This window comes from Puma concolor, chromosome F2 (genome assembly GCF_028749965.1).
Source record: "Puma concolor isolate L17-30 chromosome F2, mPumCon1.1.hap2, whole genome shotgun sequence".
Taxonomy (NCBI): Eukaryota; Metazoa; Chordata; class Mammalia; order Carnivora; family Felidae; genus Puma; species Puma concolor.
The window spans coordinates 35,202,243-35,219,829 of NC_141684.1; the positions used below are offsets into that span (position 1 = coordinate 35,202,243).

The window sequence follows — 17,587 nt, forward strand, 5'->3', positions numbered from 1 at the left end:
GTTCTGGGAGTTGGGACATGGATATCTTAGCGAGGTCGCCATCCTGCCAACCGTAACTTTCTTAGTTCACACTCCGAAACTTAAAACCCAAAATGGTGTCCAGTGGATAATCTCCCTCTATGTCTGCTCCCTGGCCACATAGCTCCCTTCCTCAGAAGCAACTGATGTTATCCTGTGTCCTAGATATATTTTATGCATGTAAAGGCAAATATGTATATTTGTTATTTTTTTAATTGTTTGATCTTCCCTACAAACACTGTCCTACATATTGCTTGTTTTCATTTAAAAGCTATGTCCTGGAGATCGGTCAGGTTGATATATAAAGATCTGGGTGTGCTTCTTTTCTGTGTCTACATCATCTTCCACTCCATGAGTGTATATTATGTTGTATTTACCTTCTTCACTTAGCCCACAGGACAGGTCGGGGGGGGGGGTCTCCAATCTTTCAGTTGTTTTCAGTGTTTTGTGATACAAACAATGCTGTAGTGAACAGCTTTGTACCCTCGTCTGGAAAGTGTAGAGTGTGTCTATAGGATTAACCTCTAGAAGGAGAATGACAGGGTCATGGAGTCTGTGCATGTGTCATTTAGCTAGCTAATGCGAAACTGCCTTCTTTTACCCTTTCCAATTAGGAATTAAAAAAATAAATAAAGGGGCGCCTAGGTGGCTCAGTCGGTTAAGCGTCTGACTTCGGCTCAGGTCACGATCTCATGGCTCATGAGTTCAAGCCCCAATCAGGCTCTGTGCTGACAGCTCAGAGCCTGGAGTCTGCTTCAGATTCTTTGTCTCCCTCTCTCTCTCTGCCCCTCCCCTGCTCACACTCTGTCTCTCCCCCAAAATAAAATAAACATTAAAAAAGTTTTAAAAAAATAAATAAAAAAAATAAAGAACTTACGTTTACCTAACAAATGTAATAAATAGCTCTTGATGTCTAGGAACGTGTTCTAAAAATGTCAGTAGATATGTTATTTGCTTTTCATTATTGTCTTTTAATCCTCTTAACGTTTCAAGTTTAACAACCTGTTTTGCTTTTATTGTAATTTTTAAATTTTCTTCTTTATGGTGAGTGATATTGGCTTTCTGTTTATAAAGTACTATAAACTCCCATTTAAATATATTTCTTTTAGGGGCGCCTGGGTGGCGCAGTCGGTTAAGCGTCCGACTTCAGCCAGGTCACGATCTCGCGGTCCTGTGAGTTTGAGCCCCGCGTCAGGCTCTGGGCTGGTGGCTCGGAGCCTGGAGCCTGTTTCTGATTCTGTGTCTCCCTCTCTCTCTGCCCCTCCCCTGTTCATGCTCTGCCTCTCTCTGTCTCAAAAAAAATAAATAAAAAACGTTGAAAAAAAAATTAAATATATTTCTTTTGGGAAAAAAAACAATATATTTCTTTGGGACACCTGGGTGGCTCAGTTGGTTGAGCATCTGGCTCTTGATTTCAGCTCAGGTCATGATCTCAGGGCTGTGGGGTTGAGCCCACATCAGGCTCCATGTGGAGCCTGCTTAAGATTCTTTTTCTCTTCCTCTGACCCTCTCCCCTGCTCTCTCTCGCTCTCTCTCAAATTAAAAAAAAAATTAAGGATGGTATTTATAAAAATAAATAAGTGAATGTATATATTTCTTTATGTTAAAAGGGTGAGATGATTTAAAGACAAATAATATGTCAATAATAATACAGAAGTTACCCTGACATGGCCAAAAATTATGAGGGAGGTGTCCTAATGGCTGATTCCTCGCATCAAATCACTACTACCTGATTAGTTTTTGTTGAGGTTTTTTTTTTTTTCCATAACAGAGAATCATTGTCAACAGCAAGATCCTTAATAGACAAAGGGGGGTGGGGACTGGCAAAGCAGAAATTCTGCAGAAGCTGCCTTTGTGATATTCTCGAATGCTTTTAAATCCTATCTCGTGGATGGAAGCCAGAAACTCGGGCACCCAACAGAGAAAAAGTCAAATTCAAACAGATAAACTGAAATAATTAAAACCAGACAGTCCTAGAGCGTTAGGCTTCCTGCTACTAGTCAGGCGACAGCTTTTAGGGAAGTCTAGCCTTGATTCATGTGCTATAAACATGCTCACCTTTTTCATCCTTTGCTATGAACACTCAGCCTAGCTCACCCACTTTGTGGATCGCGGGGGGCAAACTTTAATCAGGGCTCTCCCCTGGGGCGTATCCTTGTTGTGACGGAGCGTATCGCATTCCTTAGTTGAAAAATGAGGGGATGCAAACTCTTTTTAATGTTTGCTATGCCAACATTCCCCAAGGGAGGGGACTACAGAAAAGAGTTTTGGGGGACTTCAATGAATATTACTTGGAAAAGGAATTCTATGATTAGATGTTTGGAAAACTTTGAGTTAAAAGCTTTCTTTACTGCAGGCCAGCTCACAGCATTTAGTATGCTCTCTGGCCAGAACCATGAACTCAGTTTATCTCAAAGGACCAGCGTTTCATGGACCACTGGGTGTTCAGTGGTGCTAGCCTAGACAAAACATAATTAGGAAAGTGAAACTTTACCTGAATTAGACAACGTACTCTCAAAGCTAAATTTGGGATAACTGGGGTTATCTGCTTTCTTGGATTATTCACATGCTGATCATTTCCAATGACCAAAGCACTTGCTTTGTGCCGGCTACTGTGCTAACATCTCAATGAATCTTACGACGACCCTGAAAAGGTCTTCTTTAATCTCTACTTTAACAAAAATAAATTAAGGATCAGAAAGACTAACTAAATTCATCCGTTTAACAAATCTTTCGGTTTATTTATTCTGAAAGAGAGAGAGCGCACGAGCAGGGTGAGGGCAGAGAGAGAGGGAGAGAGAGAATCCCAAGCAGGCTGCCCACTCTCAGAGCAGAACTCGACACGGGGCTCAATCTTATGATCCACGAGATCCTGACCTGAGCCGAAATCAAGAGTTGGACGCTGAACCAGGTCACCCAGGCACCCCCATTTAATAAATTTTTATTATGAAGCTCCTGCTAAGCACTGGGCCTGACTCACTGGCTCCACAGCCCTAATGCCCTGCAGATTGGGCCCTGTAACCAAGAGTGAGCACTCTTGGCAAGCAGAAAAACAAACCTAACAGAGCTCCCGGCGTATGTTTGGGAGATACTGTGACATAGTGGCTTGGAGCAGGGGCTCTAGAGTCTAAATCTGTTAGAATCTCAGCTTTTCTGTCTGAAAAATGGGTCTAGAAAGAATACCCCACCTCAGAAGGAGGTTGTGGCGATTGAGTGAAATCATACCGGGAATATGTTTTGCGTGGAGCAGTTACATGGAAATGCTCAACAACTGTCAGCTTGACCTGTGGGTCAAGATGTGAGGAACTCAAGTGTTCAGGCTTTCCGTGAACACACTGCCTGTCTCCTCTATCTAAAATCGCCAAGAGAGGGAGGAAGGGAGCAGAAAAGGAAGGAAGGAAAGCAGACTATCAAAAACGTTGATTCTTCTGGTCACACTGATTTGGGGTTGGTGGTGGCGTTCTAGAGTTGGCTTCCATGTCAAGCAAAACTCCCCACGTAGAGATCCCAGCTCGTCTGGAACAGAGAACACTGGAGGTCAGAGTAGCTCTCCTGAGGGGAGAAACATTTTTGGACAAGAACACAGAGCGTTCAGAATGCACCCAGAATCATCAAACTCAAGAAATCTGACACTAGGATTGAAAAATCACAATTAATGGGAACTGAGCTGATGTCTTAAAGACTCTGGGAAGTCTGGTTGAGTGAGCAACTCCTAATTAAAGAACAGACCTGGACACAATGGGGACTTTGTGGGGGGTGGATCAGGCCAACATTCCCTGAAGTCCTGATCAATCTGAATTCCACTAAGCACTATGTGCCTCTAGAGGTCACACAAGAGGAAGATCCCAGAACTGCCTATGAAGAATTCTTACAAAAAAGTAAAAATTAAAACTTGAACATGACTCCAATCAAGTCTCTAGACTTGATGTGATAGAAAACCCAGGGGAAACAGAACATGTTAAATGACACCATAAAGATGCAATCAGCCAACCCAGAGCCAGGAAAACTATCAAACAAATGAACAAATAACTTTTGTTCAAATAAATGGATTTTTTTTTTAATTTGGGAATTGTTAGAGATTCATTCGGGAATTGTTAGAGATTTGATGGGATTTAAGAAATGCAAAGTGTGGTACTTGTTTGGGTTCTATTCAAAGAAACCAACTGAAAAATGGCATTTTTTGGAGACAACTGGGGGAAAATTGAGCCAATTGGACAATAATGGAGTCTGAGTGTATTGTTATTATATCTCACCAGCAGGATATTAGATGATGTTAAAAAGTTCTTGGTAATTTTAGGTATGATAACAGTCTCATGTTATATTTTTCTTAAAGTACTTATTGGTTAGCGATAAATCCTGAAGTATTTACAAGCGAAATGACACGTCGTCTGGAATTCACTTTAAAATATTCCAGCAAAAGCAAACAGACCATTAAAATTGTTTGGTTGGGGAAGACTGAATGAAACAGCAGGACAGTGCTTGAGGCTGAGTGTTGAATACATGGGGCTTCATTACCCTCCGTTCTACACGTGTGTATGTTTTTAAAATGCCATGAGAAGTTAAATGAATACAATTAATTTCTGAAATCTTGAGAGCTGAAACAGAGGAGTTTTCCAGGCTCCAATCAAAGGGAAAACTGGTATGTGGTGAGATTCCAAGAGGTGGCAGCCCCAGGGAGCCCTGCCGGGCAGCAGTTTCTCAGCAGCACAAGACGTCTACTCCCCACACGGCCATTGTAAAGCTGTCTATTTGACATGCTGCACTGGCTTCTATAATGTCTAACTATCTACAGAGCTAATTAAATTATTAGACTCAGAGCTGTGAGATGGCCCAGTTTACATGCAGAGAGTACCTCTTCCAACGCTGTAGCCACTAAGCGAATCCCCCTTGAAGTCATAATTAGTCATCCGGAGTGCTTCCCAATCAAGTTGTGTCTCTGATAAAGAATTCCCAGTTTGCTCCTAACACTTCCCTGGTGGTGAGATTGTTTATTTAATTTCAGCACAAACAGATGGAGGCGGGGGCAGCCCAGGAGAAAAAGGTTTCTCAGTCTGGCCTGGAAGGGCCAGTTTTTGAGTTAGGGCGTCCAGTGAGAGGGGCCTCTACTGAACTGACAGGGACTGAGTTTATGCCTCTTCAAAGGCTCAGACACGGCCTGTTGCCTGTGATGTCTTTGTGATGAGGGAACTGTGCCCCCCGTCTTCTCTGCCAGCATCCATCAAGGTCAGAGAAGGGGCCTAACCCCCTTGAAGAGAAGCGACAGGGATGAACAGTGTGGGAGATGGAAAAGCCACTGTGCTGAGAACCAAAGACGTGGGCTCAGGGTAAGTCTCCACACTCATCTTGGGCCCTAGGGTCCTCGTCTACAAGATGGTGGCTGAACAAAGAGATTTCAAAGATTCTTTTCCGGTTACGAAATGGGTTTAAGTGGCTGGGGTTCTTTTGAGAAATGGTCCAAAAACTCAGAGTGACATGTTTGCAGTTTGCATCCTCAGCAGAGCTATAAGCATCATAGCTTAGTGGCCAAGAAAGGACTCTGAAGCCAGAGTGCTTGGGTTCTGGTGCAGCTACTGCCCAACCCCCCACCCCACCCCCCCACCCCCCCACCCCCCCACCCCCCCACCCCGCCGCAACAGTGTGGCCTATTGCTTAACCTCTTGAACCTCGTTTCCCCTCTGTCAAATGAGGATAACAGCAGGAATTTCCTCGCAGGTTTTATGAGGACCAAGGAAATGAATACACATACAGAGCTGTTGCTATGACGTTTATCAAGAAAAGTAACACTTTATACACCTTTACAGCCCTAGGAGTGAAGCATGATGCTGTTGACATTTTGTGATTGAAATTAGGCCCTCCCCACTGATTTTAGAGTCTGGAAGACGGGCATTCCTATTAAAACCTTGGCCCTAGGTGCGTCTGGTTGGCTCAGAGACCCACACTTAATTTCGGCTCAGGTCATGATCTCACATTTGTGACATAGAGCCCGTCTTGAGTGTGAAGCTTGCTTGGGATTCTTTCTCTGCTCTTCCCCTCACTCATTCCCTCTCTTTCTCTCAAAATAAAAACAAACCTTGGCCTTGACACTGATACTATTGATATGAAGTAGTGTTTATTGAACACATTATTTTCTTTTTTTTTAAAATTTTTTTTTTCAACATTTATTTATTTTTGCGACAGAGAGAGACAGAGCATGAACGGGGGAGGGGCAGAGAGAGAGGGAGACACAGAATCGGAAACAGGCTCCAGGCTCTGAGCCATCAGCCCAGAGCCTGACGCGGGGCTCGAACTCGCGGACGGCAAGATCGTGACCTGGCTGAAGTCGGACGCCTAACCGACTGCGCCACCCAGGCGCCCCTGAACACATTATTTTCTAAACTTGCTTTAAAAAATTTTCTTTTAATGTTTATTTATTTTTGAAAGAGAGAGAGAGAGAGACAGAGAGACAGAGCATGAGTGTGGGAAGGGTAGAGAGGGAGGGAGGAAGACACAAAATCTGAAGCAGGCTCCGGGCTCTGAGCTGTCAGCACAGAGCCCGATGCAGGGCTCGAACTCACGAGCTGCGAGATCATGACCTGAGCCAAAGTCGGACGCTTAACCGACTGAGCCACCCAGGCGCCCCTCTAAACTTGCTTTTTAAGTCAGAAGGTTGGAAGGACAGAAGGTTGGAAAGGACCTCTAGGGTTTTCCAGCTTTAGCCTCAATCAGAAGTTCAAGGCCATGTACAAAATCTGCCCAGTGACACGTCGTGTTCTGCTTGAATTCCTCCGGGGACATGGGGCTTACAGCCTTCCGACAGACCTGCTCTTTGAACCTTGCCCCAGGAGAAAACATGAAAAGAACTGACGATCTTTAAGCTGGAAAACAGGTTAGTGGAAACATAGCTGACTTTAAATATTTGAAGGATCGTTATCAGTGTTAAAAGAAAAATGAACATTAAGCATGGCCATTAATGTATTGTCATTACGGTGATCATTTATCCACCTCGCGCCCTATGTCAGACACCACACAAAATGCCTTGTGTGACTTCCAATTTAATCCTTCAACATCCCCCTAAGACAGTATTAGTATTCTGATGTTATAGTTGAGGAAACTGAGGTAGAGGACAGTTAGGTAAAACTCTGCCCTAGGAGATACAGTCAGGGGCAAAAACAGGATTGGTCTGACTTTGGAAGGTAGAATGAGAACTGTTTTTGCAGAAATTCCTGGGACCCTAAGGCACCCACTGTCTGGGAAGCAGGTTTGGGAGCAACATGACGAGAACTTTAACATGAGACTGAACTCATTTCAGGTAAGGAAGGGTTGCAGGGCTTTTGTAAAACACACACACACACACACACACACACACACACACACACACTCTGATCAGCCTGACATGGGTTTCTGGAGAGACAGTGGGTAGACAGGAAGGGTGGGGACCTGGGGAGGCCAGACGGGTGAAATGGGGTGGTAGAGAGGGTTGCCCATGGCCGGTGACAGGACTGCAGAGAACACCCAGGAGGCATGACTGGCGTGCCTGCAAATGTGTGGTCTCCAGCGCAGCTCTGCCTCCCCACTGTTCCCTCCACAGTGGACCCTATTCTGGACCAATCTCCCTGAGCAAACGCCACTCTTCCTACTTCAGAGGGAAGGTAGAGGTCATTGGGCATAGCTGACCTCAACGGTCAGCCTCTCTTCATGACCTTCACTTCCTCCTCCCCTGCTTCAAGAACGGGGCTCCAAGAACATCTCGGGATCTTGACTTACACACTCTCCACTCTCTTTCTTGAACCTTTATCTGCCCTGTCCTGGCTTCTTTCCATCTGCCTGCCACCTTGTCAAAAACACAGGGGAAGATAACTCTTGTGATCCTGCACCCAGCTCGCAGCAAGTGTCCCGACCCCCTTTTCAAACCAAGCTTCTAAAACACAGTTGGCGCTCACTCTCTCCAGTCCTTTGAGGATCTGCCGTCAGCCCAGCCCATCCAGCTTCCAAACACACCCACGTGGGAACTGAGGACACCTCTGGCCTCTCAGTTCCTACTGTCCAGCAAACACTTGTGGCCTCAGCCTTACCTGACCGGATCTGTTACTCACTCCCTCTTTATGAAATTCCCATTTCTCCTAGTTGCTATAACACACTTTCTTGGTTTCCCCCTTACCTTTCTGGCTCTTTCTGGATCCTCTTTCTCTGGGGCCTCTTACTTGTTTACCAGGAGCCATCTGAGCCCCTATGCCCAGTCTAGACCCCCTGCAGGACCATTCACCCCCAGATGGCTTCTCCACACTGCCCACCCTCCCAATCTAGACATCCAGCTGTCACCCAACAAACACCTCAGCCCCTACATAGAGCTGCCTACTAAGGGGGGGCTCTGGACCCTCCATGCAGAAAATAAAAAACTCCCCCCCGCCCCTGCCCTACAAATCTGCCAACAGCTTTAGGGGATTCCTGAGAGATGCTGAACTATACTCACCACCCTACACAACATGAAGTGTTAAGGCTTCCTATGGTCCCAGGCTAGAGCAAACTCTAATGGGATCCTCTGACCCAACTCCTTCTGTCTTCCTCTAACCTCAGACCTTCTGGCTCTGCCTTTGCCTCGGCCCTCCAAGGCTGAACTGTGGGTATGTGATCTTTCCTCCACTAATTTGCTTCCTTTTGGTCCCTTTTCTCAACCCCCTATTCTCCCACTTCCCCAACACCTGCAATGCCACACATTACATCTCTATCGCAGCCCTCTCCCCTCCCCTTGCATACACTATTTATAGAGGCCAAATACATTATTATGTCAGCTACCTTTGCAGCTCACTTACATGTTGGGAGAATAGAAATGGCTCACACAGACACCATGACAGGTGCTGTGTCAAAGTCACGGATGAAGACCACACATGGGTGCTTCTCAGTCCTCAGCACAGGCTCCAGACTATGGAGAGGCCGCATCAGCTGGGCCTCAAGGCACAGACTGCCTGAAAAGGAAAAGAGTAGCCTTCCCCACGGAGGGCTCCCAGGGGACCCAGAGCACCCAGGATCTCATAGAAACAAGAGGTGTCCTGGCCTCAGGACAATGCTGAGGGTGGGTGAGGGGAGGAGCAAGAAGAGGAACATTCTGGCTGGGAAGCTTGCAGACGCCCTGCTGTGGGTCTGCGTCCCAACGGGGCAACTGAATCAGGCTTCTCTGGGCTCCCTCTGTGCCCTTTGGCCTTTTTCCTTCACCAGAACCAGTGTTTGTTCTTTGTCAGGAGCAGTTGTCCTAGGCTGGTGCTTCTCCTTTTTCTTTTTCTGAGGCCAGCATTTCGGTGTGCTCCACCCCTGCCCTTTTCTTTGCCCCCCCCCCCTGAACTGGGCTGACCCTGGGGGGGGGGCATACCTTCCTCCTTCCCTCCTCCTTCTCCCTTTCTACCCTCCTCCCCCCCATCCTCCTCCTTCCTACATACTTCCTCCCTCTCCCTGCCTCCTCCCTCCCTCATCCCTCCTCCCTCCCCTCCTCCCTCTCACCTCTCTCCTCTCCTCCCCCTCTTACCTCCCTCCTCTCCTTCTCCCCCTCTTACCTCTCTCCCACCTCCTTCTCTCTTCTGTCTGCTCCCTTCTCCCTGTACTGGGACTCAGAACTGTGCCCACCCCAGGGAGCTCAACATGCATTTCATGAGGGACATTGGGTGTTGCTCGGATATTCTCAGACACCCCAGAACAAGCGGTAGATAACAGGGTGGTTATAGACCCTCAATGTACACGGGGCTCTCCTGTGGTTGCTTTCTGATAACCAAACACCTCGCTCAGGATGGGGACCCGAGATATTCTTACACTGCTCTGGCAACTCTCATTACATCTCTGGACAATAATTTTTGTCTGAATACCCAATAACTTTTATTTCAGCTTGGCCCACTCTTGAATTCTCCGTAGATCAAAGCAGCTTAACCAAGAATGTCAGAAAGCAAGCATTTTCTGAATTAACAAGAACCACCACCACAATCTTTCAAGAAGAAGAAGAAGAAGAAGAAAAAGAAGAAGAAGAAGAAGAAGAAGGGGAGGAGGGGGAGGGGGAGGAGGAGGAGGAAGAACACCAGAGGAAATATAAAAGAGATTTCAACAGACGACTCTCACCTAAAAAGTTCTTGTAAAAATAGGTAGATCGTGTATCTGTCCCACATTGCCTGGGTCTCTAAAGCCCAGATAACAAAAATCAGTTCAAATCCTTTTTTTTTTTTTCTCTAAAATAAGAATTTATGGAATGCTGTTGCCTTTTAGAGGCTGGGAAAGTGGGAAACACCGTGAAGCTGAGCTTTGGCGTGATAACCACCGCCACCACCGGGTGTCACACACCAAGGCGAGGCGCTGTGCCAACCGCGGCAGACACGTTACTTAATTTCACCCCCTTGGAGCCCTGTGAAGCAGATATCATCGTCCCATTTTGCAGGCCCCAGAGAACATATTTCATGACCCAGGAGTCAAACTCGATTCTTTCAAACTGCAAAGTCTTGACGCTTAGCCCCTGCACTCCCCCTGCCTCATGCTGTATTTCAGGTACCCGCCAGATCCATTATCATTCACTCCCATCGCCTTTAGCAAGACTCCCAGCATCATTCCCAGCTCAGCTAAGGGCAGAAAACACAGAACTCGTGGAGTGCTTGTCCCTTAATGTCTTGAAGGCAATACCAGTGCGATCTAGATCAGGACTTCTCAACCTCAGCATTACGCATGCTTTGCCTGGGATAATTCTTGGCGGGGGGGGGGGGGGGGGGCTGTCCTGTGTGTGGTACGATGCTTAGTAGCATCTCTGTCCTCTGCCCACTAGAATCCAGCAACATCCCTTCCCGCCACCCGTCGTGGCAACAAGAGTATCTCCGGACAGGGCCAAGTGTCCACTGGGTGGAAGACACTGCCCTCAGTTGGAACCACCCATCTAGACGTCCAGACCATCAGCGGGGACTCAACACCTCATCCCTGCCCCACCAACTTTGCTCTCTATGCTTTGCGTACTCCTACCTTGAAGCAACAGACCTGGCAATCCCACAGCAGGATGGGCAGGAAGAGAGTGGCTGTGAAGAACTCAGTAACAGGTGATCTCTAGAAGTCAGGTAGGTTGGCAGCTGGCATCGGGTTTCCGGATTTTTCCACATAGGCCAGTATTTTCTTTTATTTTTTTTCTTTGTTTTAAAAATTTTGTTTTTAACGTTTATTTATTTTTGAGACAGAGAGACACAGAGCATGAACAGGGGAGGGCAGAGAGAGAGGGAGACACAGATTCGGAAGCAGGCTCCAGGCTCTGAGCCATCAGCCCAGAGCCTGACGTGGGGCTCAAACTCATGGACCATGAGATGGTGACCTGAGCTAAAGTCGGACGCTTAACAGACTGAGCCACCCAGGCGCCCCAGGCCAGTATTTTCTTGACGAAAACGTCAATTTTACTTCCCCTCATGTCAAGTCTTTTACACAAAGACCATTCTTAGTATGTTTCTATTTTAAAGGTCATAGATGTGAAGACTAGGAAAACTAGGCAGAAAAATGCTCACGACAATGAAAAGAGCAGGTGACAAAAACTGTATGAACTCTGTCGTGGCATCTAACGTGACAAGAGAAATGATGGAATGAAGGATTATGGGTGGTGTCTTCCTCCTTTTTCTAAATTCCCTTCCTCCTCTTTCTAAAGGTAACTTCCAACGTACCTTCGTAATTTAGAAGGTAAAATTCCAGATGGTGTCCCCAGACGTAGGTCTCCCTACCCCCCTCTCCAGGTCGTGTCTCCAGAGCAGTAACCTCACAATGAACAATTACTACCTGCTCCCTGAATTGCCACCTAGATCCCCAGCGTGACCATAGACAATGTCATCTGTATAGGCTGTGCCGTATCTAAACTGCACTTAATACGTTTGTTTAATGAAGTTTATTAAAATTCAAAAATGATTACATTATTTTTCAGAAAAAAATGAAGATTGATTCTTCCATTGCCTGATCCCATTTGAGCATCTGAAACCAACCGTGGCTGAGACCCCCCCCCCCCTCCCTCCCAGGGATTCCCTTACCTGGAGGCAGCCTGGAGGCAGAGGTGGACCCTCCTCCCTCCACTGTGGCCACTTTGGCACTTTAGGCCCCGCCCCTAACCTGAGCTGGACCCATCAGATTCTCTTTCTTAGAAATTCGGAATTTTGAACCAATAGACCTAGGCCCTTGTCCTGTTCATGTAAGCGGCAGCTCTCCAAAAAGTCTGTAATAAATTCCTGCTACTTGGATCCCCGATTTCTGTTCCTTCTGCAATCTGGTTGGTCCATTTTGCCTGGAATCCTCCCCCACCAAAAATAATAATTTTATTTGTTTGTTTGAGCTGGTTCTAATTCGAATTGACTCTTGCTTCTTCCAACTCAAAGAATCTTAACTCCTAGATGTCATAATTGACATCTCTTTATTATCCACATAAATATCAGGCCATAAGTATTCTGACCCTCTCGCCAGTGGTGATGTCTTTTATGGTCACATCTGAAGAGCAGAAATACTGGCTTCCGTCAGACTGGTTGCATTCTCAGCTCTGCCCCTTTAAGCGCGAGTTTCCTTATAGGGTATGTGGGCACTTAACTGCTGTTGCAGGGGATGAAGGGCTTTGAATGAGGGGTGTGCTCGGGGCTATTTCTGCAAGGGGCTGTTTCCCCTTTACGTTCTGTCTCAAGCAAGAAGATACTTGCTCTTCTTTAGTAACTCATGGTCTAAAAAAACAAAATCCCATTTTGCAAAAACAGTCTATATTTCTCTCTGTGCACTTCCCACATTTTTTTTTTTTTTTTCTCTCCCCAAATCCCAACACTTGATTTGAAGCATGTCTTCAAGGCCTTCCGTTTCCTATCTGGGATTTCCTGACCTTAGAGATGCCCGTTAGGTTTCTTCTGACATAGAATTTGGGTCCTCAGGAGAGTCCCTAACACTGAGTAGTGGTTAACGAGCTTGGAACCTCTTTAGAGATGCTTTACCAACATCTCATACATTTGATCCAGAAGTACTGATGATTACTGAGTGCTTACTGTGTGCTTTGCTTAAGTGGTCTTATATAATCCTCATGCAACTCTGTGAGGTAGGTACGATCATTCCACCCATTTTACAGAAGAAACTAAGGCTCCGAGCGGTTAAATAATCTGCTCAGTGTCACATAACTGGTAACCGGTAGACCTTGTGTGCTTAGCTGCCATCTGTGCTAAATTTGCTGCCTTTACGTTACATATGACTAACTTCCTGGCCTGCCCTCAGTGAATGATGAGCCAAGCACCAGGACACCCATGTTCATCTTGGGCCCAGAGCAAAGTTCTCCGTATCTAGGGGCCTGAAGGGTCCTTCTGCACAGGGCCTGGGAGCAAATACCCTGCTTTTCCCGAGAAAGTCCCCGTGTGTTGTGCAATCCTGTCATTTAGAGTTACTGCTCCTCCTTCTCCTGTCTCATCCATCTACGTGCTGTCTACACCCTCGGCTTCTTGCACTTCTGCTTTTTTTTTTTTTAAATTCTTTTTTAACGTTTATTTATTTTTTGAGAGACAGAGAGAGACGGAGCAGGAGCAGGGGAGGGGCAGAGAGAGAGGGTGACACAGAATCCAGAGAGCAGGCTCCAGGCTCTGAGCTGTCAGCACAGAGTCCGATGCAGGGCTGGAACGCACAAGCCGTGAGGTCATGACCTGAGTCGAAGTCGGACGCTCAACCGACTGAGCCACCCAGACGCCCCCTTCTTGCGCTTCTGTTTAGTGAGCACTTGCTATGTACCACATGAATGCACAGAACATATTTCACAATAAATATCACCTCTTGTTTTTGTCATTAGGGTTCACACCACCGCCCCCCCCCCCCCCGAGCCCACACACACACATGGGCCCACATGGCCCTGTGTGATCTATCCTGAGCCACCTCCCTGACCACCTCCCACCCCCTCCCTCTCCCTCACAGGCTCCGGCCGCACTAGTTTCCTTGCTGCAAGCTCGCTCCTGCTTCAGAGACTTGGCATCTAGCATTCCTTCTGTCCGGATTGCTTACCCACTTCCCTCAGTTCCCGCCTCAAATATTTCTCAAAACCTGTGCTATGCCCTCTTCATAAATGATCTCATTTCGTCCTCAGCAATCCTATGAGGTAGGTACCATGTTGGGTTAAGCACCTATGAACTTGCCAGTATTTGACCATTTGACTTACCGGAAAGCAACTTCCTATTGTTCAACTTAATATTATGCCTATTTTACAGAGGAAGGAATTGGGCCTTAAATAATTTGGCCAAGGTCACACTGTTATCAAGCGGCAGGGACAGGATTCAGTCTTAGACCTCTTTTATCCTAAGGTCCACACCCTTAATGTCTAACCATTTGCCCCCAGACCTTCCCTGTTTCTTTCTTGGATTTTTGTCCTTCCATTTGGTCAAGGAGCATGACATACCCTCTACGAAGCTGGGGTACCAAGAAACTGAAACACTAATGTTCCCACTTGAAGAGCCTCGAGCCTTCCAGTCAACACAGAGGCTGCCTACCTGGATCTTTCCTGTCTCTGCTATCTGGCTCCAAGCCGCTGGTAAGTGAGCCCAGACAGCCAAGGATGAGCCCTACAGACCAGATCTGCACTTCCTGAAAAGTGAGGGGGCATCGCAAGCTATTAGGCCTTGGGGATCTTGCCTGAAAACAGAAAAATGGCTCAGAAACTGGGGAGGAGAAAATAAACCTGGACACTTAAAAACACTATTTTAACACTGTTAAACCCTGTTATAACTCTCTCATCGGCTGAGCAGAAGCCTCCCTAGGTAGTAAGCACATAGCCAGGGGCTTGGGGAAGTGTCTGAGAACCAACATCAGAAGAGAGGCAATGTTAATTAGCACAAGTGTATGGGGCACCTGGGTGGCTCAGGCGGTTATGTGTCTAACTCTGGATTTCTGTTCAGGTCATGATCTCAGGATCCATGGTCATGATCTCAGGGCCCAGGTAAGGGCCTTGATCTCTAAGGATCCTGATCTTGGCTCAGGTCATGATCTCAGAGCCCTGTGTTGGGCTCTGTGCTGACAGTTCGGAGCCTGCTTGGGATTCTCTCTCTCCCTCTGTCTCTCTCTGCCCTTCCCACACTTGCGTGTGTGTGTGTGTGTGTGTTTATCATGAGAGTAGATAAATATTCTGAGCAAAACCACACCGTGCACTCTCTCTCTCTCTCACACACACACACACAAAGTAAATAAATAAACTTAAAAAATATATAAGCACAAGTGGAGGGCTTTGGGGGAACACCAACCATCATCACTTCTCGCCCCCAGCATACATGCAGTCTGAAGACCAGATCTGGCCCAAGCTTGATTTTGTTAATGCCATTTTGAATATCATTGCCAGACAGTAGCGTATGTTACAAACTTTACCAGTTATGGCAAATCTGCTCAGGGGAAAAATGACTCCCATCCTCTGTTTAGCTCTCTGGGTTTCCAGTTTTACTTGGATTTGGGTCTATCTGCCAGTTCAATATCCTGCCAGGTCTTTGATACCTGGAGGATTTTTAGAGGATGTACCCTGGAGGGTCATTCCACATCCTTATCTCACTGTGTTACTGAAAAGGAAAGTCTATTAAGTGTTCTTAAGCAGAGGAATCACATACTATCAGCCCTTTTGCTTTGTTTTGTAAAAGATGACTGACAGCTGTGGGAAGAATGGATGAACTGGGGACAGAACCCGAACAAGGAAAACCATTTCAGAGGCCATCGCATTTGCCCCGGTGAGAAATGCTGTTCACTTGGCCTGGCCTGTGCCGGCGGCAGTGGAGGGAGACAGAAAAGAACCAATTCAATAGGTATTGTGGATGTATCTGTACCAGCTGGCAACCTGCCTCTGGGGGTGAGCTGAGCAGGTGCTCCAGGTGGTCTATCCTACGGTCTCGGCCATACAGCTAGTGGGCCAAATGACTCTAAAATCCTTCCCAACTCGATGATTCTATTGATCTAGAACACCAACGACATGGCTATGGCTATGGGTAGAAATACGCACTGTTTGATAGTTGTGACCCATGCCCATGCACGTGGTCATTTTTGAGCCTCATAGCAATCCTGGGAGGTACATATTATTTTTTCCACTTTAAAAATTAGAAAATTCAGGCCCAGAGAGTTTAAATGATGGATCCAAACACTGACCAAATCCAATGGCTCTTGGGTTCAAATGCAAGTCTTTTGACTCCAGAACCCACCTGTTTCTTCTATCATGAGAGTAGATAAATCTTCTGAGCAGAAGTGCCAAGGAGACCATAAAGCTGAGACTAATAAAATCAATGCTATTATTTTAAAATAAGTATCTGTATTATTAAACTGATACAAGTGTAATTATAACAACGCCCTGTATTCGAGTGCTTACTCTGTGTAAGGACTATTGAAACACCAAGTGTATAATCATAATTGGTCCTCACAAGAACCCAGGGAGGGAGGTACTATTATTATCTCCATATGACATATAGAGAAACTGCAGTATAGTGGTTAAATATATTGCCCAAGTTCACACAGCTAGTTAGCTGTGGAACTGGAATTAAAACCCAGGCCACTTAGACACCTGAGTCCTTTGGGCTAAATGGCCTCCCAAGAAAGAATATATACACAGGTGATATTATATGCATAGGAAGCTTCTGAAACTCCCTGTAGGAAGGAAGACCAGAAGCTAGAATGGGAAGGAAGATTCTAGCTTTCACTGTCTGCCCTTTTGTATTTTTTCCACTATAGTGACTGAGACTGCCAGCAGGCCACCAATATCCATTCTCCCCTTCTTCCTTTAATTATAGGAATCCTGAGTGTTAGCTAGGCATGTGGGAACCCATCCTGAGTGTATACTCCCCAGCCTCCTCTATAGTAATAGGTATGGCCATGTGACTAAGTTCTAGCCAGCAGAAAGGATATATGTAAATTCTGGGCCATGTCCTTACAAGGAATGGAGAAAGGTTACCCTAGCCTTTTTCCCTCTGGATCGCTGGGATGTAGCTATGATGACAGGAGCTCAAGCAGCCACCTTGGACCTAGAGACAGAAGCAATATACTGAGGATAAGAGAGCTACCTTACTAAATTGGGGAACTCTATTTCTGGAATTTTACCTGAGGAAAAAAAAATCAAACTTGTATCATATTTAAACCACTATATTTTTAGGTCTATTTTTAACAAGTTTCTGCCGTATCTAACACACACACGCATATATTGCCTTTTTCAAGGAAAAAACTAATTAAAAGGGGTGCCTGGGCCGCTCAGTCGGTTAAGCATCTGACTTCAGCTCAGCTCATGATCCCACAGCTTGTGAGTTCAACCCCCATGTTGGGCTCTGTGCGGACAGCTCAGAGCCTGGAGCCTGCTTCAGATTCTGTCTCCCTCTCTCTGCCCCTCCCCCACTTGTGCCTGTTCTCTCTCTCTCTCTCTCTCTCTCTCTCTCTCTCTCTCAAATATAAATAAACATTAACAAAATTTTTTTAAACTAACTTAAAAAATCATGACATATGGAACATAGCCACAATTATATATTTGAGATAATTATTCAGTGAAATAGTAGTAAGTACTTAAAAACAGCTCTCCAGGGCGGGGAAAAGCCCTGATTTGTAGCATTTTCCAATTTTCCTGGTGTAAATACTCTTCCAGGGCTGA

General features: G+C 46.1%; 1 long non-coding RNA gene across 1 annotated transcript; it reads left to right on the forward strand.

The window, feature by feature from the left end:
• Positions 1-11,884: 11,884 nt before the first annotated feature.
• Positions 11,885-16,302, forward strand: LOC147571928 (uncharacterized). The gene is made up of 2 exons (XR_015246946.1): positions 11,885-14,518; positions 15,609-16,302. It is a non-coding gene; the product is annotated as an uncharacterized LOC147571928 (long non-coding RNA).
• The last annotated feature ends 1,285 nt before the right edge of the window (positions 16,303-17,587 follow it).